General features: G+C 46.6%; 1 long non-coding RNA gene across 5 annotated transcripts in view; it reads left to right on the forward strand.

The window, feature by feature from the left end:
• Positions 1-27,380, forward strand: part of LOC133771843 (uncharacterized) — a 132,722-nt gene that overhangs the window by 88,757 nt on the left and 16,585 nt on the right. For 2 of the 5 annotated variants that reach the window (XR_009867637.1, XR_009867641.1), the window contains exon 3: positions 8,890-9,006. The exons of 2 other annotated variants lie outside the window; for them this stretch is intronic. This is a non-coding gene — a long non-coding RNA (uncharacterized LOC133771843). Of the gene's footprint in view, positions 1-8,889; positions 9,007-11,143; positions 11,221-11,965; positions 12,119-27,380 lie in introns of those variants that run through there. One more of the 5 variants, XR_009867638.1, reaches the window with a different exon arrangement.

Raw genomic sequence — 27,380 nt, forward strand, 5'->3', positions numbered from 1 at the left:
CAGAACTTCACAAAAATCTCCCTGTGGAGCCACTGGGAGCCAGGCATAAAAGCAGGCGTGTGAGAGCCGCAGACCTGCTGGTCAGTTCCCGCCAGGACCTCTGCAGCTCCTGCAGAGGTAACCGCAGATGGTGGTGGCCCCCGGGCAGAGCAGCATCCCGCAGCAGCGTCCGCGGCTTGGCCGCCCTCCCGGCAGTCCTTCCCAGAGCGCCCTGTCACTGCTTCATTCTGCGGCAAGTTCCTGCCAAAGAAACACAGGCGGAGAGAGGAAAACCAGGGTCAGTTTAGATGGGGGGAAATGGTCAGATTGTCCACGTGTTCATCCTCCAGGAGTCACTTAGGATGCTATGGAATCAGTTTGTGGTTGTTGTGGGAACGCACACTCTCACACACACACAGAGGTACAGGAAACAGCAGCTTGGGCCTCCACTTGTGTGTCTGTGAGCTCTCACTAGGAAATGGGGGTGCTCAGAAGAGGCCCACGCAGAAGAAGGGGCTTGCTTTTCAGCTTTGCCTTTGTCGCAGCCCCGTAGCCTCTCCTGGACTCTTCCTTTCTGTGTCCCTCTTTGCTCCTGCACACGGTGCCCACCCCTTCCTTCCCTGTCTTTCCACATCCCTGAGTGTTCCTCTCCTCTCCCAGCAAGCACTAGCTCTGCAGGCAGCCTCTCACCTGGGCCAGCCACAGGGAAAGTGACTGACAATGCCCTGTGTGCCCTTCGGGGAGTTTTGCGTTTCCAGGAACAAATGGCTGTGAAGGTATAGGGTCCCAGGACTCAAGCAGGAGCCCTCCCTGGCAGAGGGCACCCACAGGAGGGCTGCTGACACACTCCATCACCCAAGGGCCTCTCAGGGTGTCAGGTCTTGTCAGCTATTCCTTGGAGTCACCCAAAAGCCCGATGGAGAGAAGTCTTTAACACTGGTTCCTGCTTCACATTCCAAATAGCCCCCTGCCCCAGCACCCACCCAAAGAAGCCCGGGCCCAGCTGTCACTGGCTGTGTTTGTGGAGACCTCGCCGGTTGACTTGACAGAGGGCCATCTAGCACGGCAGCCCCTGCCCCTGGAGGTGCCCCAGCCGGGGTTAGAGGCCTCTGCCTGACAAACAGCACTGTGGCAGCAGCGAAAGGGCAGAGGGAAGGCGAGCCCGAGACGCTGAGAGGAGCTGACAGCAGGGACATGCCTTCGCCCTTTCCCTCCAGAGTGACTGGGGCCTGGAATTTGAAAACCCCCATATGTGACATGGCCTGACCGACTGACCTTTGCCGTGTGGGTGATGGGAATGGGTGAAATGACACAAGATACTGCTCAGACTGAGGGAGGCCCTGGTGTGGACAGGTCACTCCATCTCATTAGGTGCTCACGGGTGATATCAGCAGAATAGCTCACCTCTCAGAACATCAGACTTTCCTTCTGGGAATTAGAGATGAGGGTCATGGCCAAGGTCATCAGATTTAAGTGACAGACCAGGACTAGAATCTAGATCTTTTAGTTCCTGAAGGCTCATCCCACTGGTTTTCCCAGAGGTGCGAAAAGCTATCCTAAATGTCAATGCAAAGTTCAATAGCAAATAGGTGCAGGCCTCAGATGCAGAGACAGTCCCCCACTTCAATCCTGTCACAGTGTATAATTACTGAGCCCACGGCACAGTGAATGACCCAGGCTAGCAGCTTACCTGTGGGCCCCTCACTTCCAGTAGACCCCTCCTCCCACCCCCTCCAGTCCATTCCTCTCCAGTGTTCACTTCTGCTTCTACTAGGTAAACGCATGCTTTTTGAGAGCCAGTGAGTCTTGTTTCTAAACCCACTTTATGTCTGCTTTGCCTATCATTGTAAAAGCTTTATTGCAATTAGGTAATTTTTTTTTTGACAGGCAGAGTTAGACAGTAAAAGAGAGAGACAGAGAGAAAGGTCTTCCTTCTGTTGGTTCACCCCCCTAAATGGCTGCTACAGCCAGCACTGCGCCAATCTGAAGCCAGAAACCAGGCACTTCTTCCTGGTCTCCCATGCTGGTGCAGGGCCCAAGCACTTGGGCCATCCTCCACTGCCTTCCCGGGCCACAGCAGAGAGCTGGACTGGAAGAGGAGTGACTGGGACAGAACCAGCACCCCAACCAGGACTAGAACCCAGAATATTGGTGCCACAGGTAATTTAATGAATGCTTGGCAAACAGATAATATAATGAAACTGGAAAGAAGGCCAATTGTTACGCCCATGCAGACAGAGTTAAATACCTGAAGATCAAATGACCATGAATTACTAGAAAGCACTGCTGATGAGTTAGATGTAGGTAAGGTGACATTAAAGATTGAGAGAAAATGAACTTATTTGCTCAGATTGCTTGGCAAGTGTGAAAATTTGTACCATTTTCAAGAAATGGGAGCTGAAAGTGGTAGGTGATGGATTATTGGGTACGGTTTACTCAGGAAGGACAGCAGGACACGCCCTCCCGAGGACCCACACTCAAAGGATGGGTGTTGGACCTACATCAAAGGATGGTGAGTGGATGTACTACATTTGTATGTTTTAAGTTAAAATGAAATGTTGAAGGTGTGTAGCATAATTTTCTCTGATTTCTCTTTTCAACCAACTTTTTCCATTAACTGACCAACAGCAGTCCATATTGTGTCAGATAAAAGGGATCCTGATCTTACAGCTAACAGTTATTGAGCAATTATTTGGTGCCAGACACTATACTAAGTGCCTTTTATGTAGTATCTCTTTTAATCCCCACAGTCCACCCACAAGCTAGATATTCACATCCTTTGGTGGCTCATAGGCCAGTTTTCACAAGTCCCGCTCTCCTACCTCCCACCATCTTTCTTATGCCAGCCCGTTACTGAATTGCATCTCTGTACACCAGCACCTTGCCTCTCACAGCCTCCTGTTAAAGGTGCTGAAGTTCTCAGGTTCCTTGAGAAGATGCACCCTCTGCAGGATACATGGGGAAGGAGGCTTACGGTCTCTAAAATTGCCCAATCCATGTGCCAGAGTTCATGCCTGGATGTGAAAAAGCCAGTAAGTAACTTATCATGGGTGGGAGTTGTGACCAGAAACTCTAGGGTTAAAGCCCAACTCTAAGCCTTCTGCTGGGATGGAGAAAGATGCTGAAGATGGGAATTTCAGCTGCAAAATACTAGAAAGCCTACTAGAGGGTCTCAGGTGGAAAGAGGAGGGAGCAGGAAGAACGGGAAGGGTTGAAGTATTTCTGGTAGCCTATGGGACAAGCGACAGAATTTCCTGATGCAAACTGGGACCCCTACAACAGTGGCCCCTTATCCACTGCTTCCCTCTCTGTGGTTTCAGGTACTCACAGTCAACCACAGTCGAGACAGTAAGTGAAAAATTCCAGCAATAAGCAATTCATTATTGTGTGATATTGTTACAATCATTTTATTTGCTGTGCCTAATTTATGAGTTTAACTTTATCATAGGTGTATATGTATAGAAAAAACTCAGTCTATGTAAGATTTGGTACTATCCACGATTGTAGGCACACACTGAAGGTCTTAGGATAAAGCAGGATGACCATAAACAGAGGATAGTCACAGCAGCTGCGAGAACCACCCTGAGAAAGAACAGAGCGGGAGGCTTGCTCTGGCTAGGAGCACTGGGGAACCATGACTTCCGCAGCTCGTGGAGTAGTGATGGGAACATTGTCAGTGGACTGTTGGAGTCGAGGTGGCCATCTGGTGTCCTTTAAGGTCAGAGAAATAAGGATTAACAGGACGGAACAGGAAAGTCTAGAGAGCCACTAGCTGGGGAGGGAGAACAATAGGTATACCTGACAAAGAACTTAGATCCAATACGCATAAAGAACTCAGTAAGGAAGAGACGAGCACCCCAAAGAGAAATAGGCAAAAGAGTTGAACGAAGACCTCACCAAAGAGGTTGGAGAGGGCCAATAAATTCAACCTCATCAGTCATCAGGGAAAGATAAATTCAAACCATAATAAGACACCACTAGGCAGACACTAAGGGGGCTAGTGCTTAAAGAGTGACCAGAGCAACCCCTGGCCAGCAGTGGTCTGGCCAGCCTGGGGCAGATCAAGAAGTTTGAATCAGGGACTGAGAGAATTCGAAAACAATAATAACACCATGAAAAGTCAATCTGCTTTTGATTATCACCATGCACCAACAATTCCAAGGAATGTCAGTGATAAGATATTCCTCAGCTAGGGCCCACCCTCCACGGCCCCGCCCTGGACACTCCACTCTTGGCCAGGGTACAGAGCCACATCACTGGTGAGGGTGACACGTGGTACAACCACCTTAGCGAATTGCATGGCAGTTTCTTTTAAAAGGAAAGCAACCTCACTTCTACATATTTACTCAAAGGAAATGAAAACTCATGACATGAGTGTTTACGTTGTTTTATTTATAAGACACTCTAAATGGAAAACAATTCAAACATTGGTCCTTAGGTAAATGGACAGCAGCATGCACTCTGTCCACACAATCTGCGACCACTCAGCAAGTGGCAAAGAATGAAGGGCCCAGAGAATCAGGAAACCTAACATTGTGATGCTGAGCAAAAGAAGCCACTGTTGGATTCCATATTTTGTTTTTGACAGGTAGAGTTAGAGAGAGAGAGAGAGAGAAAGGACTTCCTTCCGTTGGTTCACCCCCCAAATGGCCACCACAGCCGGCGCTGTGCTCATCCGAAGCCAGGAGCCAGGTGCTTCCTCCTGGTCTCCCATGCGGGTGCAGGGCCCAAGCACTTGGGCCATCCTCCACTGCCTTCCCGGGTCATAGCAGAGAGCTGGACTGGAAGAGGGACAATCGGGACAGAATCCGGCGCCCCGACTGGGACTAGAGCCCGGTGTGCCGACACTGCAGGTGGAGGATTAGCCTAGTGAGCCGTGGCGCCAGCCAGATTCCATATTTTGAAGAGCAGGCAAACCTAGCCTACAGTGAGGGAAAGCAGAACGCTGGTTGCCTGTAGCATGTGAGAGTGGATGTTGTCTGGGAGGGGCTAGAGGGGAACTTTCTGATGGTCAAGTAATATTCAATACATTGGTTGCCCTAGTGGCCACATGGGTGAACATTTTTGCAAAGACTCATCAAAATCATGTGCCTAAAAGGTGCACCTTTTATTAGGTGTGAATTATACTTTAATGAGATTGATATAAAACAAGAGTTTGAAACAAAGGAAAAAAATCCTAAGGTTGGGCCTAAGATACATATTGGTTAATTCAGTGCTTTTCATGGTCATTCCTGAGTAGAACTCCACTGGCATTCCAGAAACAGGCCTGTGGACCACACATGCAATGTCCCATCTCCATGTGTATTTACATTAACTATGACAGAGAGCCGCACCCACTTTTATCTGCACAAAGTTCTCTTTCTTCCCTTTAAAATGCTTTTGTGCTCTCTCTCGCTCTAGTATTTTTAACTCCTTAAAGTGCAGCTGAAAGCTGTTACTTGAGTGACAAGGATAGTGATAATCATAACAGCTAATATTTATTGAACTGTGTCATGAGCATATCACCATCTGTGAGAAACAAGTCGACTGAGTTGTGTCTCTCCAAAATGTGAGGCTGTGACAGTGAATTGCCCATTAATTTAGCTACAAAGCCATGCAGGCTGCAATGAGAGGCAATGACTTCAGGTCCTCTCTGTTTTGCTTGTAGTTGGGAATAGACTTGGTAGGTGCCCATCAAACACAAGCACATTCACTGGATATCCACAAACATATATGTTCACTTAGACCTCTGAACACACAGTCTGTATCACATAACCCAAAAAGGGAAACAAGGTTATTGGACCAGATTGAGAGAGAGAGAGAGAAGGAGAGAGAGAGAAGGAGAGAGAGAGAGAGAGAGAGAGAGGCACCTTGGATAACTCCAGACATGGGCCCTGGTCTTGCAAGGGAGTAGGTGACAGGCTGGACAAGGCCGTTGGTGACCAAGGCCTGAGTCACCATGCTTTTCACAAGATGTGGTGCCCTGGCGGGGTCTGGAAGGTTAGATTTTCTGTGGCCCAGGACCAGAGAGGTGTTGTTCATGCTCCCTCTCCTTGCCCTCCATTGGGAAACATGTTTGTTCTGAAGACACGGAGGCCAATCTTACCTCCCAGTTCTGTGTCTCTTGGAGCAGATCAGTCTTGCTCTGTACAACTCATCCTGTGGACTTATTTGCATAATAAGTCATCCGCATGACTTATTTGCAAGATTCTACGTTGTGTGTTGTGCTGGCCCTGGAAGTGGTATCCCCATTTTTCAGACAAGGACAGAGGTTCAGAGAGGCGAGCTCTTGTCAAGAGTACACAGCGAGTACTGTTTGATTCAGACACTGTGTCCTTGGCACATGTTGCAGGGCCTCCAACACTGGACCAGCCTCCCCGCCACCCCCAGCCTCTGCAGAGTCCTCCGGGAGGGCTGTTCAACATGCCTGTTGCTATGGAGCTCCTGTGGGCGTCTATGCTGCCAGCATCTCTGGGCAGCTTTTCTTCCCCGCAGGAGCCTTCTGTTTTAGCTCAAGCTGCCTTGCAGTGCCCACCGGCCCTGGCAGGGACCCTCCCATGGTGTGGTGAGCCCTTAGCAGCTTCCTGTACAGACTGCAACCAACTGCAACGCAGAACCTCCTTGGGATGGGGGCGGAAGGAATGACTTTTTGACCTTCACTCCTGCCTTGAGCTTTGCTCTCTCCCTTTCTTCCCTCCCCTAGGATTCCATGAAGTTTATTCTTTTGAACTGTGACCGAGACCATATATATCTCTGGGTGCATTCTAGCAGGAATCTGCGTTCCTTCCACCTCTGGGCTGCCTAGAGAAGTTATGCGGGGGCTCAAGGGACTCCTAAAGGAATTTGCTCGAGTCTGTTGGGGTCTGATCTTGACAGCAAGTGCAAGAGTGTGGCCAGGCCTGTTTGAGGATCAAACCCAGGCAGGAGGCAAGGGGAGGGGGCTGGGGCACAAGTACAGGGAGGGAGGGAGGGCATGTGTCTGGCGAGGTGGGGAGAGGAGGAGGAGGAGGAGGAGGCTGCCCCTGATGGGGCAGGGGTCCATCTGCAGAAGAGAGGAGAAGATAATGGAATCCAATAGCACGCCTGGAAACGTGTCATCTTGCTCCCGCCGAAACCCTTTGAATACGCTAAATCCTTAATCAGAGTAGCCTCAGACGGCAATGACTACACGGAGACATGTTAGTCCAGATAAATCCTTGCAGGTTTCAAAGACCTGAAGGGCCCAGGCACTTCCCGGAGCAGCGGCTGCCCTCTGCCCTCTCCTGCGTGATGGCATTGTGGAGTGCGGCTCTCACCACGCGTGGTGTAAGTTGACATTGACAGCTGTAGCACTCTCACGCCGACTCGGGGGGATTATTAGCTTTGAAGCTATTTGGCCTTGAGCGGTGGATTCCTTTTTGAGCTCACACTGGCTTATAATATCTGAGAAGGCTTGCTCCACTCTGGCCCCAGCTTGAATTAGGGGAAGAGGCCACTTTCCAACTTGGAACTGATAGCAGCAGGAACAGAATGGGGAATATTATCCATTTCTGATGGGCAACAGAGTTAGTGTTCTCCGATCCCCCAGGGGCCTTCGCACCGAGTTTCCATTTGAACATCAGAGTTGGAGCCGCAGCCCAGGCTCGCCTTGGCCTGTGGTCACGGCGCAGCCTCACAGCTGCACACGGGGAGGACTCCAGCAATACAAGCGCCTCCTGGCCTCTAATCTGTTTGCTATTAGGCTGTTGGAAACCCCTCAGTGGGGCTGGGAGCTGATGTCAGAAGAGGATAATTCAAGTGCATGTTTAAAAAAAAAAAAGCTAAAAAGCAAAGTTCCCTCTGTGATCATTTGCATGCGGCGAGTGCCAGCGTCTGGGGGGATTAATTAGCTGAACAAAGATGGGGAAGGGACTGCCAATGAACTGGCAACAGAGTGTGACCCAAAGAGCTTCTGACCTGCTTGTGATTTCTTCTCAGGGTTTAAGCAAAATTTCCTCCCGGGAAAGGAGCCCTCCCAGCCTCCTCCCCCCAACCCCTCACCACCCCAGCCCCCAGCCTACAAGTCTTTTTTTCCACCAAGAGAAAAAAATGTGTTCATCACTCCCCACCAGCTCTGCCAAGGTCCACCAAAGCAGCCTGGGCAGTGGGGCATGACACTCTCGGTTCCACTAGAGAGCACTGGCCAGGCTAGACGACGGGTCTGGGTGGAATTCCGGTGAATCCTCTTATGAAAGAAACAAAGAACTCCCAAGTTTTCAGGTTTAGGGAGTAGAAAAGTTTTCTCGAGATTATCACTTATTTATCTACATGTTCTTATTTGTCTCGCCGTTATCACTTATTTATCTGTCTGTGTGAAGGTCAATCTTCCCCAATCCTATTCATGTTCATAATTCATGGGCTGCATCTCTCTTGATGCAACCAACTAGCGGATGTACCAGCCTTGGAGCTTAAAAAAACCCAAATTAAATACCTTCAGATTAGAGCTGGCCTCGGTTTTCCAGCTGGCTGGAATAAGCACAACACCCCTGCCAAACATCAAAGCCCGAGAAGTAAACGTGCCCAGGAGAAGAGGCTAAGAGAGGTGAAAGGAAACATTCGCGAGGACAGGGGAGCTGGCAGGACAGCTGGAGGGAACTGGGCGGGCTCAGGAGGCAGACACCCCTAACAAACCCAAACGCAATTCCTCTTCACAGCGTGTCAGCTGAAAAACTTTCTTGCATGCTGCTTCTCCAATGCTAAGGGGCAAAACTATGCATTTCCTCGCCATTTCTGAAATGACATTGGGATGTCTTAGCATTGGCAGGCACGTTTGGTGTATCAACATCTCCAAAAAGGTGGTATCAATGTGACCATTTGTCTTACAATCAGTGTGCTTGCAGCAAGGAAATATGGTAAGGGAAAAGCATTTAATCTTTTTAAAATGCCAATGAGATTTGTAATCGTTTGTCGTAGGGTGTAACTCTTGGAGGGAAAGCCTGCACATGGCTAGACACATGCACATGGATGATTTGGATAGAGGCCAAGGGGAGTCTATAAGCTGGCTCTACCTGTACAATGTCCACACAGTGGGTAAGTGGTGCTAATGCTGACTTTTCCATTATCAACTTACTTGAGCAAGTGATGGGTGCTCACCTCATCAAGGTTTACTTGTTTTTGGCAAAATGATAAATTGCACTGCTATTTTTTTCTGCCCCAAGGCAAATTGGTGAGTTTTTTTTATAAAGGCTTTTTTGGATCTGTTAATAATTTCCAAAGAAAAGAGCAGCCAATGGTTGAATAAATAAACCACCCTTGATGACAATTTAAGAACTGGAATAACAATATGTGTGCATGTGTGTGCTTGTCCATATATGTGAACATGAACACATAATAGTGCAATCAACTCCTGATTAGTCCTATTCATTTAGGAAGTACTATACAAGTTGATTTTGTGTCTAAATGTGTGCATTTAGATATACACATAAAATTTCTTGCAGAAAATACTGACCAAAAAATTCAAAAAGCCAGCATCCATGTTGGAGGGATTAGTTAAAGACAGCTAAGTGAAAACAAAGCACAAGAAATTTACAAGAGTAATTTAATAGTCTACAATCACAATTGAAAAGGTAGTACAGGCTGCTTTAGAAGGTCGTGAGTTCCTGATCATGGAGATGTTTAAGTAGAAAGGTGTTAAAGGACTATTAGATGGGGATGTTTTGATTGGAGTCCTTGTCCAAACGTGGGGAATTGGAGGTGGTGATTTTTTTTTTGTCTTTATCAATCAGAAAATCTATGATTCTATGACAAAGAATGTGCAATATCCTTTTAAGCGAGAGCACAATGAAGCACGTTAACATCTTGGTTTCACACAGTCCACAGGGCACACACATCCACTTGTATGGAAGCCTGAATGAAAGGGATTAGGTGGTTTCTGATAGCCTCTCCAGCTCCAGATGAGAGCTGATGAACTGATGGATGTCAGCCATGGCCATAGAGCACACGTGGAGTGCATGACTTGCTGCCTCAAGCATGTATTTTACTAAACCAGTGGTTCGCTCCGTTTCTGCAGTCTGTGCTCCATCAGTCTGTGAATGTTTTGGTAGTGCACCTGATAGAATTAAGTTATAGCATGGCTATCTACTTGCCTGCCTTGTAGTTCTGAGTTGCCTTTGGGTAGAATTGCTGGCTGTCTGCATCATACATCGTTATACACTCCTGAGGGAAGTTCTCCTGTGTTCCCGAAAGCAGCACTTTGCCCTGTAATGCCTCCTCTTCTACCCTTCCTCACCAACAAGTGGATGCTGTTCCACACTTGTGCATGGCTGGCTCACTTGGAAAAATGTGTCCTTCTTTAACCAAAAATGAATTTTATACACTGGAATGTGCTGGCCGGGGGTGACAGGAAAGAGAGCCATTATCCTAAACGTTTCTATGCTGTTGAACATCTGATGTGCAGCAATAAAATAGAGCAGGTTGCACACTAACGGCCAGGATTCAAACCTGCTGGTACCCTTTCACTGAACTCTTCTGACGCTCTCTGTGTGTTTTGTAAGAAGTCTGGCTTCTTGCACTCAGCACGATTTTCAGAAACTTCTCTAGCAATCAGTGAGGGCCGGCAGAGGCATGGCAAAGCTGCTTCCAAGTCCAGGAAGCTCAACAGAAACAGTCTGTGACGCTAAGGTAAGCATTCAACAGCAAGGCCTTTAGCACCGGGGAGCTGGCCTGCTATGTACCACTGCTGTCCGGCTCTGTCCCCCAGAGTCACTTTGCTGTTGAAGTTGCACTTTCTGATGTCCTGGAAAGGGGCCTTAGGGCATGCTGGGTCACGTTAGCCGCTTATGGAATAGATGTAGGTGTTCACTGATCAGTGCTAGCTACCTCTCACCGCACAATTTAAGTCTTTCTTCTTAAGTGTCCTTGAGTCTGCTGGGTTTGTTTCGCTACGTCGTGGGCTCAGGGGAGACTTTGTGAGGGGGACAGGCTCTTGTGATTTTTCACCCTGTGTTTCCCACTTCCTGCCAACAGTTGGCAACACCGTCCTCGCCACACAGAAGGCGCCCTCCATCCACCTTTACCCAGAGCACAATGGGGCTCCGCGCGTCTTTCTGGCAGCTTTGATTTTAATTCAAGTAATGCAGGCATTGAGGACTTCTCAAGAGGATAGCTTGCAAACTTCAAATTGCTCTTGCCTTTTTGGGACATTAAAGCGAGTTTCTTGTGCCCCTAGGCATCCCGGAGGACACTTCCAAACACCAAATTTGCTTTGACTTAAAGGAAGTCGACATGTGCACGCTTAATAGAATGGTAAGGACCAGTGAGGAATAAAGATGTAGCGGGGACGCCAGTTCACTCACACTCTACTCAGATATGCAGTATCAAAGTTTCTCTGTTTCCTAAAGCAGATCTGATCTTCCTTAGACAACCCCCTACTTGCCAATTAACACTGTATCCGTCGCTTCCAATTTAAATGTTCCCGTTTTAATTTAACGTAGTTTATTTATTAGAAGTTCAGTTCCCTTCCAGGACTGGTTTACATGTTCCCATTTGGAAACCTCACACTCTTTGGATAAAAGCTCGTTCTCTGTTCCAAGGTGGCTTTGGATGGTTATGGAGGCATCTGTGCTGTTTGGCAGAGAGGAGAAAGTGGACCCTGTGGGATTCTACAGACCACAAAGTGGCCTGCTCTCTAACAGGGGATCCTCTTCCACCTGGAAATTCTAGGGTGGTGATGTGTGCCTTGCCTTTGACCTCTTTGGGTCCTGTTACTCTGACCAGGGTCTTTGTCCATCACACCATCTGTCTAGCACCTTCACACCCCTATGCCATGGATCCCAGATGCACCATGGTCTAGGATCTGGGAGCATTGTTGTTGGTGTACAGGCCAGGTTGCTTTTGGCTGCCACCGCCACCCCTTGCCTTGCACCTTGTGTGCAGTGAGCATGCACAGGACTTCTTGAGGCTTGTAACCTTGCCCCAGAATCCTGTCCTCAAAGTGTGACAAGAGGTGTGTTGCAAATCTCTTTTCTGTGTAACATGCACCCCTTTCCAGGACCCACAGCTGGAGAGAAGACTGGGGCCTCACCTGGCACTTGTCTCACCTGCCATTCTGTCTTCACAAGATCTCTGTGGAGAGAAGCAGCCGGCTCTCCCTCAGCTACATCCTATGCTGATGGCATGTATAGTAAATCTCTAGGAGCTATTCCAACAGGTATGGCTCTTGATATACTAATGGGAGCTAGAGGAATTTAGAAAATCCCTTTCCTTCTCAACAATGCTTGGCTTTGAAGACTATTTTCCTGCTTAAGAGGTCAAGGAGTCAGCTTTGAGATTCAGACTGATCAATGGCCTCTTTGTTCTAGGCGGTCTCCCTGGGGCCAAGTGCCTCGCGCCTCAGTCTTGGAGGTGGAAGACGGCAGGGGAAGGTGATTTAAGATGAAACCGAAAAGTTGGAAGTGTAATATTTGCAAAATATTATCCTTGTTACAGAAATATGGCTCTTAGCTTTCATGAAGCACAGTTAAACACTCCCCTTTTAGGAAATGTCCATTTACACAATTTTCCTGTTGGAAACATCCATAATTTTCGACTTCCTTCCTAAAACACTTTCCCTAGAGTCCTATGTACTTTGAAGGATTTGCCTTTGAAATACTTTATTCCACATTCCTTCTTTATTTTTCTGATTAACAAACAACAATGCACGTTATTGCTACCTCTTTGCTCTTTCTCTACCACTAAAGACTCGGCTCTCTTGGAGCACCCCTTTCATTCTGGGAACTGCTGAAACGTAAGGGCGTTGTGTTGGAGCACCATCACCATCCTGAGTCTGGAAGCAAGCACGATAGTTTGGGGGCAGCCAGCTGGGTGGCTTGCTGTGACCATGACCAAGAAAGAACTGCCACTTTGGTTTTCCTTCATGCTGTCTCCACAGCCATGGCCATGACCCCAAAGAAGATGGACGCAGCACGAAGGGGAGTAGGTTTTTCTCATGCTTGTCGAAGCATGTCAACATTCCTCCCCAGAATGTGGTACAATTCTCCTGATGCAATTAAGCGGTGCCTTCTTTTTCCATGGAAATGCACTTACAAATGTCAGGCTGGCTTGTGGTCACCAGACTGGGAAGAACTTTTGTTATGGAACCTGAAACCTGGCCTGATTACTTGTTTTGCAGCAAAACTCCAAAGTTCACATGAACTTTTCAACTGGCAAGTTTGGCTGGGGCTTCAGCATGGATTCACTTGCATTTTCAGACATAGGGTTTTGACTCCGTGGTGCTCGGTGTGGTGTCTTGTCACCTTTCCCACACCTTCCAGCTAGTACTCTCACCCCCATTCTCTGGATGTGAGAGGAAGTCAGGTTTCCTCCACAAAACTGTGAAAAAGTCTCCACGAGAGGCTTTGGGGAGAGGGCAGCTGATCTCTGCTCAGCAATGAACCACCAGCCCCATCTGTTCTGAAGCCCTGAGCTGCTTCAACATGGGCCACGGCCCCCATCTTGCCCTTCCAGTGAAAACCACCAGTCTGTACCTAAGTGTGGGTACCTAACAATTAGCTTGCTTAGGTAATTTATACCATTTCATTCAGCCACACCCAGTAAGAGGGATGACCTTTGTCCGCACACTGTTGCTGCAGAACCAGAGCTTGAACTGGAAGCTGAAGGCCATGGCCAGAGAAGAGTGTGCCAGAAGCAGGATACAGTGCAATGGTGGTGCCCATGGTCCTTTTTCCCAGTGGTTATGAGAGTGGGCCTCCTCTCGACACGGTAACAAGGGTCAGCTCCTCATGGCACCAGCACGAGAGCTTCCTTCCCAGGGCCAGCTCTGTTCGTGACTCCCAGCTCAAAGTGAAAACACAGGGTCCCTTACTCAAAAGGCAGCAAAAATACCTTGAAAGGTACGGAAAGATGAAGCTTTCTTTTTTTTTCTTTTTTTTTTTTTTTTTGGTGGGCTCTCTTACCTTATTGTGATGTTTTAAATTTATTATGTATGCCATTCTATCTAAAAAATTAAAATCTGAAATCATGAGCATATCTTTTACCATTCAACTTTGGAGGGTGGAAGGCTGATTTTAAATGTGAACATTAGATTATTTAATGCGGGGCCGGTGCTGTGGCATAACAGGTAAAGCTGCTACTTCCAGTGCTGGCATTCCATATGGGCGCTGGTTTGAGTCCCGGCTGCTCCACTTTCGATTCAGCTCTCTGCTAATGGGCTGGAAAAGCAGCAGAAGATGGCCCAAGTGCTTGGGCCCCTGCACCTGCATGGGGGACCTGGAAGAAACTCCTGGCTCCTGACTTCGGATAGGCGCAGCTCTGACCATTGCGGCCATCTGGGGAGTAGACCAGCGGCTAGAAGACCTTTTTCTCCCTCCTTCTTCTGTTTCGGCCTCTCTGTAATTCTGCCTTTCAAGTAAATAAATCTTTTTTTTAAAGAGCATGTAACACATGTGGAATTATGAGAATCACAGGATTTGTATTGTGTGGCTTGCACATGTGCGTTGTTGATAGCAGTATGATGGAAAGGCCGCACAAAACTTACTCAACTGTTTTATTTCGTTTCTTGATCCATATGTGTTCTACCAGCCCTCTCTGCCTTTGACTAACTGTTGAGGAAGGAAGGACTCAAAGGAAAAGGAGCTGTGGGTTTCCTGCCTCTCCCATTCCTCCGATGTGATGGTTTTCAGTGGCTGACTAGTACAGGAAAGTAGCAAGAGAAAGAAAAGATATGACAGGGTTCATTGGTTGTTTGTGTATCTTAAAATGCCTTTGGCTTCTTTCTGTGTTCAAGGCAAGTTCTGGTTCAATCGAAAATGACCTAGCCTCTCTGGGTTGTCAGCATTCCCCATTTACCTCATCTGCAGACATAATGCACTTACCTTGTGCTCACTCTGAGTCTTGTGAAGTGGTCTGGCATCACGGGGCCACCGAAGTTCTGCGCCATAAAGCAGTCAAAATGCTATGAGGGGCTTCAAAAAGTTCAAGGAAAAATGGAATGAAAAGATAAGCTTACTTGGGTGCAAAAAAATTCAAAATTCAGTCCACACAAAGGATCTTTTAAGTTCATGGAAAGTTCATGGAAAATGCATACTATGAAAAAACGATGAAAGCTTTCAAAACTTTTTGGACCAGAAATAAACTTATCTTTTAGTGCCATTTTCCCTGAGGCCTTTGAAGTAGCTGCAGATGTGAAAGGACCAGCACTCATATTATGTCTATCTCCTCTGCTTACATATATGCCACACTGTCCCATTGACCTTCACTTACAAAACCCATGTTCAAAGATAAAATTATTAAGAGTCTGTCATTGGTGACAGCAGAATATTAAACTAAGTGCCAGGTCCTCCCTACTGTGGGATTCTGAGTGACAGTACACATTGTAGTCCATGAGCCTGCTCTGAGACTCTGTTCCTCACCTGGATTCAAGTCATGTTCCGATCACTCTCTGACTGTGAACTTGAGGATATTAGTTAACCTCTTTGAACCTCACTTTCTCATTGGTAAAATAGAAATGCAAGTGATGTTTCTCTGCCAGCATCGTTACAAAGTAGTGTCTAACATAGTACTGTCCAACAGAGTGAAACTCTCATATTTAATCTCATATATAATTTTATTTTATTTCTTTTCTAAATTTTATTTTTAATTGGCAAATCAAAATGAAGGATATTTATTGGGGCTGGCACTGTGGTGTAGTAGGCTAAGCCTCTGCCTGTGGCACTGGTATCCCATATGGGCGCCATTGCATGTCCCATATTTCATTTTTTTTTTTTTTTTTTTGACAGGCAGAGCGGACAGTGAGAGAGAGAGACAGAGAGAAAGGTCTTCCTTTGCCATTGGTTCACCCTCCAATGGCCGCCGCGGCTGGCGTGCTGCGGCCGGCGCACCGTGCTGATCCGATGGCAGGAGCCAGGTGCTTATCCTGGTCTCCCATGGGGTGCAGGACCCAAGTACTTGGGCCATCCTCCACTGCACTCCCTGGCCACAGCAGAGAGCTGGCCTGGAAGAGGGGAAACCGGGACAGAATCCAGTGCCCCGACTGGGACTAGAACCCGGTGTGCCGGCGCCGCTAGGCGCCGGCCCCATATTTCATTTTGATCCAGATTTTTCTGCTTATGGCCTGAGAAAGTAGAGGAAGATGACCCAAGTGCTTGGGCTCCTGCACCCATGTGGGAGACCCGGAAGAAGCTCCTGGCTCTGGGCTTTGATCTAGGCCTGCTCTGCCCGTTGTGGCCATTTGAGGGGGGAAAACCTTTCTCTCTAACTCTCCCTCTCTCTGTCTGTAACTCTACCTCTCAAGTAAATAAATAAAATCTTTAAAAATGATATATATTTATGGAGAGCATGTGATGATGCATGTATATATTGTAAAATGATCAACTCAGCCTAATTAACATGTGCATCACCTTACAGGCTGAGTTTCTTGACGGTGAGAACATTTAAAAGGTATTCTTGGTAATACTTTATTAACCATGGTCATGAGACTGTAACAAATCACTAGACCTTACTACTTCTGTCTGACTATAACTTTGTACCCTTGACTAACATCTCCCCTTCCTCATCTAGCCCAACACCCCAGCCTCTGGTAATCACCAGTACACTCTGTACTTCTATGAATTATTCTTTTTAGATTCCATATGAAAGTGAGACCTTATCTGTCTATGACTGGCTCATTTCACTCAGTCCTCTAGATTCATCCATGTCATCACAAATGAAAGATCACTTTAAAGAATCTACTTAAAACAGCTAAGCACAAACAGGTGAAAACTTTCTCAATTATATATTTTCCTCAACTCAAAATATCCCAAATATCATTTCAACAATTCAGTTAATATGCAAATCTATCAATAAGATATTTTACATTCTTTTTGCATACTAAGTCTTCAAAATCTGGTATCTATTTTGTACTTGCAGCACAGCCCAATTCAGACTGGTTACATCCCCTGTGCTCGGTAGCCACAGTGGCTAATGACTACATATTGGGTAACACAAACATAGGAAGTGCCTGGGTTCTCCAGTGGAGATTTGCATGCAAGTGGTATATTAGGGGATGCTCTGGGAACAATAACTGCAAGGGACAAGGAAAGTAGGATTAGGAAAGGGAGATGTTGAACTGCTCTGTAGTTGCCAAACAGATCTCAACTAATCTCACAGGATTCGCTGAAGCTTGAATGACCTTTCAAAAATGTCTTAAGTTGAAGTAAGACGGGAGGGCCATTTTCCCCCATCATTGACCCATCTGGGATGTGAGCAGTCCCTGGGGAGGAGTGTAGCTCTGGGCAAGTCAGCTCCCTTTGGCTAAGCATAGTTCCTGAGGAGAGACCTCATGACCTGTCATCAGGCAACATTCTTGCCAGCTGGTCAACCAGACCCTTAGGCCTGACGGGATGATCTGGGTGATGCCTCCCAGAACCCAAACCCACAATAGTCTACCTCTGTGTACTGTTTGAATCCACCTGCTTCGTGTAATGCATCAGCACATCACTAGGATTCTGGCTGTTCTATGTCTTAGGGCAACCTTGGGAGGAAGATGAGCAGAACAAACCGCAGCTCTTACTGCTGCAGCCGGTCTTCTGGTGGCTGTTGGCATCTTCATCTCCTTCCCCCAGTATGCATCCTACATTCCCTTCTCCCTTGCCAAACACCCCTGTTCTGGGTGGGTTGACTGCTAGAGTCACCTTGGAAGCTGAACTCCCAAGCATCATGCCTTTCTCAGGCTCCAGCTGCTGTGATATCCATTTACCATTAAAGGAGGATGGGGGACATCAAGAGATGCCCTAGTGGATAACCCAGTGGTGATAATTTCTTCCTTGTCCCGTTATGTGACAGCAGCCCTGCCTCCTCCTCACTTAGTCCTGCTGTGATGATTCCTTCTTCCCTTGCCTGCATGTCTCTTCACTCCAGAAGCCTGCAATGACTAGGAGGTACTCACAGCTCCAAGTATAAAAGGACTCTCACTGGGAAGCCAAGTGTCAACAATCTCTGACATCCTCCATCTGACCCCATAATCCTTTATTTCCTCAAAAACCTCTGAAATGTCTGAGATATTTTATGTGCCAGCACATTCCCTTCCATGAATATCCTATCCCTGTTCACCATGATGCAAGGTATAGTGATTGCATTGCCTGGAAAACCTTGAAAGACAATGTATCTTACAAACTGCAGAATATAGCCGGTGCTGCGGCTCCCTAGGCTAATCCTCTGCCTGAGGCACCGGCACCCCGGGTTCTAGTCCTGGTTGGGGCACCGGATTCTGTCCCAGTTGCTCCTCTTCCAGGCCAGCTCTCTGCTGTGGCCCGGGAAGGCAGTGGAGGGTGGCCCAGGTCCTTGAGTCCTGCACCTGCATGGGAGACCAGAAGGAAGCACCTGGCTCCTGGCTTCGGATCGGTGCAGCGCGCTGGCTGCAACGCGCTGGCAGTGGGGGCCACTTGAGGGGTGAACCAATGGAAAAAGGAAGACCTCTCTGTCTCTCTCTCTCTCACTGTCTAATTGCAGAATTTCTGGTGCCTTGACCAGGACCTTTCAAATACTAGACGTGGAGTAATGGGTGTAGGTTGCTTCAGCTGATATCATTATGATTTGAGTGTTCGGGTCCCTTCCCCTAGAATTTGTATGTTGAAACTTGAAGCTCAAGGTGACGGTAGTAGGAGGTAAGACCTCTGCTCTCATGAATGGGGTCAGTGCTGTTACAAAAGAGGCCCGAGAGAGCTTTCTGCCTGTGTGTCCTTCTGTTTCCTTCTATGGACTCCCAGACATCACCATCTGTGAGGAAGAGTCCTCATCAGAGCTTGAATCTGCTGGCACCTTAATCGTGGGCTTCCCAGCTGCCAGAACTATGGGCAATGGATTTTCATTGTTTAAATGACTAAGCCTTAGGTATTTGGTTACAGCAGCCTGAATGGACCAAGACACAGGCACTAGTGATACCATACTGAGCAAGACTGATAACTGTCCTCACAACACTTATAGTTTGGGCCAGGACATAGACCACAAGCTAAGGATAATTGACAAGTGTGAGAAGGAACACAAAAACGCATAACAGGAGCCAGGAGAACCTGACAAGACGTCCTGGAATAGTCCAAGGGGTGAGGGTAGGTGATCCCTGGGGAGCTGAGCTTAGGAAGATGTGGTCTTGAAGGAACAATGGGAACTAATCAGAAAATAAATCCAGCACCCTTTCCAGTTCTATGCTCCCTGAGAGCTACCTGATCCTTAAGGAGAAATTGGCATTTCATTTCACAGTTTGGCAATAGCAGCCAGAAAATTGGCTCATTCTTGCTACTTTGGGCTCAGTTGCTCTGTCCTGTTTCCTGGAGTCTAAGTGTGTGAGTTTGCACGTGGCGGGAAGGGCCCCAGCATTGCTGGTAGAGTCCTGGGGTGATTCCAGAGTAGAAGACTCAGTCACGTCACCCCAGGTGAAAATTCATTACTTCTGCTCCCTGTCAGGGCACAGCTAGGGTCCTGGCTTGCCAAATGGACAGAGACAGCCAAGGCCTTTTCTGTTCAGCAACTTGCTGGTGACAGTCCCTGAAGCATCTGCTTGAAGTGGGTGTGAACAGCACTGCAGAGTGATGCCCTGACCAAGTGAGTCCAAAAGCAGATTTTACATCAGAGTCTAGATGGAGAATTGAAAAACCCCTCTGCCTTGCTCCTCTGCTTTTCAGAGGCAGTATAGCCTCCCTGCCTTACTCTGGGCTGAGACTGGGTGGCTTATCAAGAACAGTAATTTCTTTCCCAGAGCTCTGGGGACTGGAGGTCCAAGGTCAGGTTCTCTTTCATGTTGCAGATGGCCATCTTGTCTTCCTCTTGTATCCCTCACTGGTTGGAGTGCAGGCAGAGAGAACTCTCCAAGGTCTCTTTTATAAGGACACTAACCCCATTCAGGAGTGCTCTACCCTCCTGATGCCATCACCTTGCAAGGCCCCACTTCCTAACGCTATCAAATGAGTGGTTAGAATTTCAACAAATGAATTTTGGGGACACAAACATTCAATCCATAACACATTTTATGACACGCTTCATCTTTTCTAGGGACTCTGTGGGCATTACCTCATTCTATCTTGCAAGGGGAATAATCCTAACCCCATTCATTTTTTTTTTCAGATGAGGAAACAGGTTTATAGAGGTCTGGTTAATTAAATAAGGTCTCCCAGCTAGTCAGTGGCAAGCCTGGGGTTCTGGCCTAGTAAAGCCCATCTTTCCTTACTGTGTAATGTGCGCATTGCCCAATCCTCTTCTAATCTTTGGACCATGGGAAAACTGATCCAGAGAATCCTTCAGTCTTCTCCAATCCACTGTTCTCCAAGTTACTGGGGCCAAAGGCTTTGAAATCATCCTTGAGTTCTCTTTTTCCCTCATGCCCCCTAGATGAAACAATAATTGTTATGTATACATGCATACCATTTATGCATTTGTTATTCTGGCCCAGGAACTATGTGTTATGCTTTGCATTTATTAACTCATTGAGTGTTCACAAACTCTGGGACATGACTGCTGTTATAAGCCCCATGTTCCAGATGAGGACACTAAGGTGCAGAGAAGTTGAATAATTTGCTTAAGTTCATGTGACTAGATTGTGGGAATCCAAGAAATTCAGTTCTAGAGTCTATGCTATAAAGTCGCTGCATTTTAAGTATGTCTCATTGAGTCTATCTCCCAAAATGTACCTTGAATTTATTTTCTCCAACTTAATAGCTATCGCTTTGTTCAGACCACTTTCATCCAGTGCCTGGACTTCAGCAAGATTCTTAAATAGTCTCTTTGCTTCCATTCTACAAAGCCTCAGTTATGCCTTCTTCACTAAGAGTAAGAGAGGGCTTTTAAAATTTAATCAGACCCTGGCTGGCACTGCAGCTCACTAGGCTAATCCTCTGCCTGCGGCACTGGCACCCTGGGTTCTAGTCCCGGTTGGGGCGCCGGATTCTGTCCTGGTTGCTCCTCTTCCTGTCCAGCTCTCTGCTGTGGCCCAGGAAGGCAGTGGAGGATGGCCCAAGTGCTTGGGTCCTGCATCCGCATGGGAGACCAGGAGAAGCACCTGGCTCCTGGCTTCGGATCAGCGCAGCGCACCAGCCATAGTGACCATTTGGGGTGAACCAACGGAAGGAAGACCTTTCTCTCAGTATCTCTCTGTCTAACTCTGCCTGTCAAAAAAATTTAATCAGACCCCAACACTTCCTCCAAGAGCCCTCGATATTCCTCACCATAACCTGCAATGTTGTCCATGATCTATAGTCTATCTTTGTCTCTGATCTCACCTCTTACCATGTTTCCCTATGTGTAGCAGTGTCCAACTCCACTGGCTTCTTAGCATCCCTTGAATATACCAATTCTTGCCACAGGACCTTTGTCCACCTTTGTCCTAGACCTTTATGTAGCTTGGTCTCATTTCCATGGAGAAGCTGTCCTTGGCCACCTTATCTTTGATAGGTACATTAATCAGCATTTAGTTACTATAACAAATACCTGACCCAGACTACTTATGAAGCAAGGAGGTTTACTTTGGCTTATGGTTTTAGAGGTTCACAGTCCAAGATCCTGTAGGCTCCATTGATTTGGTCATTTGATAAGGCTGGAGGATGGTGGGCTAATGATTACATGATGAACCAGGAAGAGACAGGGAGCACACTTGTTGTCTATATCTACATGGTCTCTCCTTATAAAACCCCCATGATTCAATCAGAGGGTCCCATCCGAGCGACCTATTCCAACCCAATCATTTCTTAAAGACTCCACCTTCAGATACCATACTTGGATGAAGTTTCCTTCCTTAGTCTATTGACCATTGGCATAAAATTTTGAAGACTCAGACTTTAACACATGGGCCTGTGAGGGACACCCAGAATACTTCCAAACCATATAGTAGCCAGGAAAATTCTAAGATGGTCCCTATGATCTTTGACCACTTGTTTGATGTCCTTGTGTGGGTGAACCTCTGACTCAATGGGAAATAACCTTGTCACTAGGTTACAAATCATTTGCCTTTGAGTTGCTCAAAAGGAAGGTAATATGGGGTCGGCCTAGTCAGGTGAGCCGTTAGAGAAGCAGCAATAATATCTGCTTCTGTCATTGGCGGCACAGCCTCTGCAAGTTCTATAGCTGCAAAGAAATGAATGAATGAATTCTGCTGAAAAGACACATGTGCTTGTAAGAGGACCTCAAGCCTGAGATGAGACTCCAGCTCTGGCTGACCCTTTGACTACAACTTTCTGAGGTCCCACCAGAAAACCCATGCCTTGATTCTTGACCCATGGAAAGTGAGAGAGGACACTTCTTTTCAGACACGAAGTCAGTGGAATTTTGTTACACAACAGTAGAAATACACATATAAGGTCTAATGCACACACCTCCTGTTTCCATCCCTTGTTCCTGCCTTCTTTTTCTTTTTTTTTTTTTAAAGATTTATTTATTTTACTTTAAAGTCAGAGTTAAGCAGAAAGAGAAGGAGAGGCAGAGACAGAGAGAGGTCTTCCATCCGCTGGTTCACTCCCCAGTTGGCCGCAATGGCCGGAGCTACGCTGATCCGAAGCCAGGAGCCAGGAGCTTTCTCTGGGTCTACCATGTGGATGCAGAGGCCCAAGGACTTGAGCCATCTTCCACTGCCTTCCATGACCACAGCAGAGAGCTGGATCGAAAGTGAGGCAGCAGGGACTCGAACCGGCACCCACAGGGGATGCCGGCACTGCAGGCAGCGGCCTTACCTGCTACTCCACAGCACCGGCCCCATGCCTTATTTTTCTTTACAGAAAGTTCTCACTATCTGAAATTACACTATGCGATTGCTGTTTAGTCTGAGCACCTAACTGGAATTATTTTCCATGAGGCCAGTGACTTGGGCTTGTTGGGCTTGTTAACTATTGAATCCACAGTTCCTTAGAGCAGCAGTGCCTTGCATGCAGTAAACACTCAATAAATGCTTATTGAAGAAACGCAAAAAGAAATGAATGTGTTTCCATTCCATGATTTACCTAATTTTAAAAATGATTATTATAGGTATACTTCAATTTAAGTAAACACAGCATGTGTAGTCTCTCTCTCTCTCTCTCTCTCTCTCTCTCTCTCTCTCTCTCTCTCTGTCTCCCTCCTCTATATGGATTAGTATTGGTTTTTATATTCTGAAGGAATATAAAATGTGAACCATTTACCAAAAATTCCAGTTTGGTGCAAGTTGTTAGGCGTGTGTTCGTTGCATAAAGCAAGGTAAGCCTGGTTGTTCAATGGCCTCATCACCATTTCTTTTGACAAATGTTAGTGTATTTTAACGTCAAACATACAGAAGCAGGACAGAAGACAGGCAGCCTTGACAATGTGTACTTGTTAAAAGACATCTCGGCTAGAAAAGCATGGCGTGTGATGAAACATGCAAGAGAGTGCTACCAACACAATTTAATTGCTGTCAATAATAAATTTACTTTACAAAACTATTCCAATGCTTGTCATTATGGTGAATTATTTTGTACTTTAAAAAGCCACAACCAAATGAAAATGAGAAAAATAAACTTGCCAGTAGCCAATACTCTCCCTTATTTGTTCATTTATGATGACAGAAAATGCAGTGGCTTATGTTTTGACTCATTTCTTGACAGGGTAGTTTTAACACTTAAACTACAGAGAGAAGAGACATTAGTGGATCAGAGAATGTGAAGTTTTCCCACTTTGGTGGAGCCCAAGTGTGTATCCCATGCAGGCTCTCTGCCAGGTGCCTTTTGGTCATTGCTGTTGGTTTCAGGTGGCAGGTCATGGGCGGGAGCTTTCAAACAGGCCACCCAAGTTGTCTCTTCTGCCTCCTGCAGTGACCCAGGATCTGTTCTGGGGGAACGTGGGTTTATTTTGAAATCTTGAGACATTTCTCACATCAGAGGTGACATTTACAAAAGCACAAGTCAAATCTGATTGACTTCATGGCCTGCCTTGCTAGGTGTTTGTTTTTCTTCCTATGCCTCCGATAGGGGGAGCTTGGAGCCTGACAAGGAGGGGTAGCCCTGGGGCCAGAGAACATCACGAGAGCCCAGAGAATGAACACGGATTCTCATTTCCTTTTCCTTGAAGGAAACACTTGATTAAGAGGACAAAGTGTCCTGCAGAGTTACCCAGCAGGATAGAGTGTTGCTTTGCCTGCACAACATCTTTTCAGCTGGGTAGATGAGAGCATCCTGGGACGCTGACCTCCGTCCACCTGCACCACACCTCACTGCCAGGGTTGCCTCTCAAGCAATGCTCCTATGCAGCCACCTTGGCCTTCTCACTGGCCTTCCTTGAGCCTGATGCTCATTAGCTCTCCCCTGGATGATGGGGTTCCCTACTTCCGGTCTTGTTACTTACTCCTTTACGTTCCTCTGTAGACTGTACACTTCTTAAGGATAAAGCCGTTGCTAATTTATCTTGACCTTTCCAGTGCCTGCGATGTGAGATATTCAATCACATGTGTTGATGAATAGCAGTGATAAATGATAACTCCAAACACAAAGAGTTGGCCATCTGTGAAGCTTTGTTCTGAGCACTATCTCCTAACTCACAACAATCCTACAAGGGAGGTATTATTATAATCACCCCTATTTTGCAGGTGAGGAAACTAACGAAAGAGGGCTTCAGCAACTTGTCCTAAGTCACCCAGCTGAAAGGCATTGGAGTTTCCTTCTCCGAATCACCTAGGGGTCAACCATTATGGAAGGAGGGAAAGGCAGACAGGATCAGGAAGAGCCTGAAGGTGAGAGCTGTGTCTTCAGTTTGGGGCAGTGTCAAGTGCCACAGAGGCTGGTAGAAGGCACTGCTGGACTGCTCCATCAAGCGCTGTGTGACGTTTTAAGGATGAGACACCTTCCATGAGGAGGAGTGATGCAAGGTCTCCCTTGTCCCTGTTGCCTTCTCCTTGGAAGTGCCCATCACCTTCTGGAGATGTGCTCTGTCATCAAACGCTGAGGAATTTTTTCCCGTGGCCAGGTGGAGGGCCTTATTTGACTCTGCTAACGGAGCTGGCCAATATTCAGAAGGTTGCTTGAGCAGCTCCTAAACACAGTGTAGAGTGAAACACGGACTTGCCTAAATGGCCAGAATAAAGTCTCTCATTGTCTTATACTTCAGCCCCTGAGGCCTCTGCTCCTGGTAGGAGGAGTGTGGTTGGGGCAAATTCAACGACCCTGGGCTGTGATGGTGGTGCAGCAACAATGAAGCCAGATCCTAGCCCAGGAGTGGACATGCCGCCCAGGAGAAAATTGTCCAGTGTGAAACAGTGGGTAAAGATATACAAAGGCAATTCACAAATGAACTATAAATTCCCAGTCATCATTGAAAAAGCATTCAACTTTACTAAAGAAATGTTTAAAACAAAGAAAAAGCTGATTAAAAATTAAAATGATTTTAATTGCTGGCAATGGTGTGGAAGTACTGGTGGAAGTGTATAGTGGTACAATTGGTTATGTTTCTTTCTAAAAGCACTCACTCTGAATAGCCATCCTACAGAAACAATAGCATACAATGATTAAGAGACATGCCCAAGAGTGGTCAAGGCAGTATTAATAATACTGCAAAGCTAGAAATGACCTGTATAGTCGTGAACAGGGAAACAGTTATATGAAGATGGGCTAACTCTTCAGTTAGCACCATGTACCCAAGGAAGAAAAATGAATAAAATTGGTAAACTCTAGCTTGAAAAAAAAACTCATTTAATAAAAGTACAGAGTCTACTTTTAATTTAAAAGTGGCAGCACACCAATTTTTTTTGCATAGTGAAAGGTTTGAGGAAGAATTAACAAATTAATAACTATAGTAACCTGTGGTTGTATGTGTGGGGTGTGCGTGTGTGTGTGTGTGTCAATGTGTGTGTTTAGCAGTCACTACTGATTGTTTACCTAGGACCTGCTCCCCCATTCTCACTTCCTCAGTGAACCCTAACTTTATGTACGTATTTACACCCAGGGAAAGAACCCTGCCCTTAGCTCCAGGATGAATCCTGACTCATTGACAGCAATCCTGGTAGTGATAGTCCCTCTCCAGTGATTGGGTAGGAGTGGGCATGTGACTTGATCTTGGCCAATGAGAGGTGATAGGGGAATCTACTGATGGAATTCTGGGAAAAATTTTCCCTGTATTCCACTGAAGTGTTCTCATCTGGATGTGACACTTGGAACCACAGGCCATTTTGGAACCGTGAGAAGAGCTAACTGAAGGATCAAAGCCACACATGAGACAGCAGAGAGGAATGACGGAAAGAACCCACATTCTCATTACTGTGAGTTGCTGAGTTAATAGCTTTGTAGCCATGTTGCTTGGGACTTGACATTACATAAACTAACCCCTATGTGTGATGAAGCCATACCTGCTCTCTTCGACTAGCAGAAGGCCTCCCAACTGGTAATGAAGATTTGAAACTGCAGAAGCAGAAGGTCTTTCTTTTTTTATTATTTTTTTAAGAAAGTTAAGTGAATTTTAATGATGTGACTTTTTAAATAAAGATTTTATTTATTTATTTGAGAGGTAGAGTTACAGACAGAGAGAGGGAGAGACAGAGAGAAAGGTCTTCCATCTGCTGGTTCTCTCCCCAAATGGTCGTAATGGCCGAAGCTGGGTCAATCTGAAGCCAGGAGCCAGGGGCTTCTTCCGGGTCTTCCATACAGGTTCAGGGGCCCAAGCACTTGGGCTATCTTCCACTGGTTTCCCAGGCTATAGCAGATAGCTAGATTGGAAGTGGAGCAGCCAGGTCTCGAACCAGTGCCCATATGGGATGCCGACACTGGAGGCCAAAGCTTAGCTTTCTATGCCATAGCACTGGTCCTAGAACTTTTGTTTCTTAGTTTATTGGAATTTTTAAACACTGATGAGGTTGTGTATGGATTTTTACATTCTCTTTGGTCATTTCCCATGTTTTCAAATAGAAGACAGAATATTCAAAGGAGTTTGAGCTACAGAAAATTTCCCCATCGTTACCCTACCCATTAGGGCAGTAGAGTTAGCCCTGATGCAGGTCCCAGTCGAACCTGTTTTCGAGTTAATGAGAATAAATTTAGCCACTGTCTCCTAGATTGCTATGGAAATTAAATGTGGGCAAGGATGGACTGGCTAGCATCTTAATAAATGTTATTCTTTCTGTTTCCCAAACCCTGAACTCTAGTTTTTCTCAGGAGTTCTGTGGCCCCGGAAAAGGAGAGGTCAACAGTAGCAGTGAAGAGTCTGGCTTTGGAAAAGCAGTTCAAGTCTCAGCCTAGCCAAAATGGCCCAGGCAGTGAGTTGAAAAATACATACTGTTTAGCGCCCTAGTTATCCTCGGGGTGCCTGGTGATGTCTAAGAGATTGACACATGCCTCGGATTTCTGACAGTTGCACAAGGCTTCCTTTGGCTTTCAACTGAGGGTGCCACAGACAAAGTTGAGGACACCCTGAATATTGCTGCTCCCCCCCCTTTTTTTTAACAAACAGATTTATTTGAAAGGCAGAATGGTGAGAGAGAGAGAGAGAGAGAGAGAGAATCTTCCATCTGCTGGCTC

Source organism: Lepus europaeus, chromosome 12 (assembly GCF_033115175.1).
Source record: "Lepus europaeus isolate LE1 chromosome 12, mLepTim1.pri, whole genome shotgun sequence".
Lineage (NCBI taxonomy): Eukaryota > Metazoa > Chordata > Mammalia > Lagomorpha > Leporidae > Lepus > Lepus europaeus.